The sequence below is a fragment of the Engraulis encrasicolus genome, chromosome 17, assembly GCF_034702125.1.
Source record: "Engraulis encrasicolus isolate BLACKSEA-1 chromosome 17, IST_EnEncr_1.0, whole genome shotgun sequence".
In the NCBI taxonomy this organism is placed as follows: Eukaryota; Metazoa; Chordata; class Actinopteri; order Clupeiformes; family Engraulidae; genus Engraulis; species Engraulis encrasicolus.
The window spans coordinates 24,102,702-24,106,986 of NC_085873.1; the positions used below are offsets into that span (position 1 = coordinate 24,102,702).

General features: G+C 44.9%; 1 protein-coding gene across 2 annotated transcripts in view; it reads right to left on the reverse strand.

The window, feature by feature from the left end:
• Window positions 1-3,772, reverse strand: part of LOC134467988 (cytokine receptor common subunit beta-like) — a 29,798-nt gene extending 26,026 nt beyond the window's left edge. Inside the window, exon 1 of one of the 2 annotated variants that reach the window (XM_063222013.1) lies at window positions 3,649-3,772. The gene's annotated coding sequence lies outside the window, so the exon portion shown is untranslated. Of the gene's footprint in view, window positions 299-3,648 lie in introns of those variants that run through there. The other variant, XM_063222015.1, reaches the window with a different exon arrangement.
• Window positions 3,773-4,285: the final 513 nt, after the last annotated feature.

Sequence of the window (4,285 nt, forward strand, 5' to 3'; positions counted from 1 at the left end):
GTAACGCAAATTTAAGAGCAAAGTACCTGGATGGTCGTTCATGAGTATGACCCAAGGAGAGATAGATAGATAGGAGGGCTTACTCACGTCATAACAGCGTAGTACAAAATGATGGCGAGGGGAGTACGGAAATGTTATTCTTCTTCTATGGTCAGTATTGGAAGCATCAGGGAAGCATGCAATGCCACTTCCGCGAGGGTCGGAGTGTGGAACAGGTCATAGGACAGCGTGAATGTTTGTCAGCTGTCCTTAATTACCCCCAGCAATTACTGCTGACCAACAGCTGCACAAATTATCCATCATGGTGTCGCCCCCACTGACCATGCGCAAGGGAGAACGGAGATTAAGCCCATACGACTTTGTTGCTGTCGACCAACGTTGACGGAAGCACGTGAGCGAGAACTTGTTGTCACGATGTGGGTGTTATTAAATGCAGCGCATTTAAAGTCGGCCACAAATATGAACGAGACGATGAGCTCGCACCAGTTTGCTCTACTAACACACCACGTGTGAGGAGTGGGGGGACAGGCAGTGAGGAGGAGCTGAAGTGGGGACCTGCGCAAACTTGTGTAGAGGTGTGAGACAAGACCCATATACACACGTGAGTGAGTTGTTGACCAACCAGTTCATGGGCGCGTGACCTCGGAGGCAGTCCGCCGACAAGCGTTGAAGGGGATAAGCAACTGCAGAGGTTGCAAGATCTGACTGCAACCGCATGCATCCCGCGATAGTTTGACACCATGTGACATGTCACCTCGTCAACGCAACATCGACGAAATTTCGAAGTTTGACAGGAAATCTAACCGTCATGCAGCATTTTCCATCCAGGGTGCATTGCTGTCTAAATGCGCATGCATGCGTTGACACATCTCGAACGCACCTATTGTATCCATCGCACCCACTGACCAATGACCATGTGCAAGGGAGTTAATTTTTCATCCACTCGTGTCCTCAGGCAACGCCCCCGTACTACACTGTGGCCAAGGCATTTCCCCCCCCGAGAGATTGTTCTTCTGTGTCGAGTTTCTTTGGTATGACCTGCTCCACACTCCTGCCCTGGCGGTAGGGCCACTGCGCTTTACCAAGCTGCCAATACTGACAATAGAAGAAAGGAGTTCTCAGGGGCAGTCATGCCGTACTAATGACGTGAGTGAAACATCTTCCCTCTATCGTCTTTGGACTGGACTGAGACCGTAAAAGCCCTGCCATTTTGCTACTTTATATACAGTATGTCACATAAGTGAGTACACCTCTCACTTTTTTGCAGATTTGTAAGTACATCTTTTCATAGGACAACATTAAAGAAATTTCACTTTGACACAATGATGAGTGACCTGTTAACAACATATAATCGCTTAAATGTGTTGTTCACTCACAAAAAAATCTAAATATAGCCATTAATGTTTTACAACATGTAACAAAAGTGAGTACACCCCAGGTTAAAATCCTGTGGTGTCTGAGAAGGGGCCGTTTTGGCCGAAACGTCTCGAAATGAAAAAGGATTAAAGGGAGGTCATCGGTGTGTGTTTCAACCTTTCCTTACATTGAACTTTTACATTTTGAGTCTGCACCTGGCTAAAATAGATTGGTGTGAGATTTGAATGAAATCCTAAGGAGAGTGTCATGATCTGCTTCAGTAGTCACAGTGCATGTTGACATGCATGTTTCTTTTAGCTGTAATTCATATTTCCAATGTTGACGGCATTCATGAACCTCCAAACCATGTCAGTCCCACTACCATGCTTGACTAGCTAAATGATACACTTTTTTTTTAAAACTCATTTGTTTACCACCACACATGCTTGACACCATCTAAAGCCAATTTGTTTATCTTGGTCTCAAGAGAGATGAACAGACCAAGGATATGGATCGCTGGAACCATGTTGTGTGGTCTGATGAGACGAAGATAAACAAATTTGCTTTAGATGGTGTGCTGTACAGTGCCAATTCTTTCATGTTTCATTTGATGCAACTACTTTTGGACCAGTTAATTAGTCATGCAAGGTTGTTTTAATAGGGAACATGTGGAACAATTTGGTCAATTCTGACTTAAAGCACCCAATGCTCCCCAAGGCCAAGTTGAGCCAAACTAATGCTTACGAGTTGTTGCCGCGCATGTTGCTGACTTGGGCCATGTCCGGAGACAGGTCGGTATGAGCTCATCACAGGTGTGAGAAGAACATACTTTATTATTGAAACATGGTGGACTGTTCCTTTAAGGTCCTGTTATGCAGGAAGGGTGATAACAGGGTAGGCCTGCGTAACACAAGCCAATGGCCTCACACACTCGCGTCACTCGCTCATTTCCCTCACACATGTTGCTAAGCTAGTGAAAGTCAATGGATCCGTGTAGCACGGATCCATTGACTTTCACTAGCTTAGCGACATATTTCCCCTTTTAACTTGTCTTACAGCAAGACAACGCTTAACATGAAAAATAAGACACTTTACCACCTTTATAAACCCCAGCCAACGATTTTAACTGTATTAAGCCCCAAAATAGTGGCATACCCCTTTAACAACTGTTGTCAAAAACTGCTAGTTTGAAGATGAGCAGAGTAAGGGACAGTATGGACCAAGCAACACCTGCTAGATGCCTCACTTTGTGTGTGTGTGTGTGTGTGTGTGTGTGTGTGTGTGTGTGTGTGTGTGTGTGTGTGTGTGTGTGTGTGTGTGTGTGTGTGTGTGTGTGTGTGTGTGTGTGTGTGTGTGTGCACATGCGTGTGTAACAGAGTTTGTTGATGCTGTGTGTGTAAGAACGGATGTGAGGTGTGCTTTGATAAAACTGCCCACACACGTTAGCCGTGACAGCTGAAAGCGGTGTGTGTGTGTGTGTGTGTGTGTGTGTGTGTGTGTGTGTGTGTGTGTGTGAGAGAGAGAGAGAGAGAGAGAGAGAGAGAGAGAGAGAGAGAGAGAGAGAGAGAGAGAGAGAGAGAGAGAGAGAGAGAAACCCAAACAAGCAAGCAAACTAGCAAATAAATAATACATTCATTGTCAAATAAAAAAAAGACCCAAACTCATGCCCTGGCCGGCACAAAATACCAACAGCAAACAGTATGCAAATGAGCGCAAGTTTTATTTTTAGACGATCAGAGGCTACATGCCTACGCACTGAGTAGGGGTACTCATCAAACACATTTCAAACAGTAAGCTCAAACCTTCATGACGGGGACTTCCCGCAACAGAGCAAAAGCCAAGAATTTACTGAAAACTGGGAAATATCGACACTCTGTGTCATATGTCAACGCTCTGTACAGTAAATGTACACAAATAGGACTATACACACCCACTCAAGAGGCAAAAACAGACAACTGACTTGTAAATAAAACACCAAAGTACATTATTGTAATGAATCTACTTCAGACCACTCATTCTCATTTTATTATATTCTTTGAAATGTTGACATCAACACAAAGTACGCTGTCAACAAAAAAGCTGCCAAAAAGCTGCCCTTGTTCAACTTTTTAAAAAAAAGTGTTGCCCTATATCAACTCAAGATGACCAGTGTGCTGTCACTCAGCTCAATTGACCAGTCAGCCGATCACCACCATCTCTAATAGACAACAATCAGTTAACAAAACCTAAAGCTGGCACCAAACCAATGACATTTACCAACCTTTACAATTATATTAGTGGGAGTTCTCCTACCCAAAACGGAGTGTCTATAGTCAGGACGGCATTGGATGCGGTGTGTCTTCACGTTGCCTTGGTTTCCTTACGACGCTGCAAGTCTCTCGTGTCTCTCGCCCCCCCGTCACAAAGTTGAGTTTAAGACGCACGTCCGCAAGGCTGAGAGTGAAGTAAGTTCAGTTGATAATATACGGTAAAGGACAGTTCACTCCCTACCTCCCTCCTTCCCTCCCTCCCTCCCTCACTGAGACTCATGCCTTCTGAAGCAACACGCTCGTACACTTGACTTCCCGTTTCATTTGGTGAAACAGTGTGAGTCATCAGAACATGAACAGACATTTAGTGATAACCGGGTGAAGCGATAACCATGTGGAGCCTAGTGGGGAAAATGGATGACCCAATATTGAAAGATAGAAATTAGAAGGTTATCTATGCGTAAGAGAAGCCCTACTCATACATGAAAGTATGCAGTACACATTACTATAGGCTCTCTCCCTGTTTGTGTGTGTGTGTGTGTGTGTGTGTGTGTGCTGGGAAGCTGTTGAGAAGGGGTGGGGTGGGGGGGGGGGTAGTTCAAAGGTAACAAAGGAAAGTGTGTGTGTGTGTGTGTGTGTGTGTGTGTGTGTGTGTGTGTGTGTGTGTGTGTGTGTGTGTG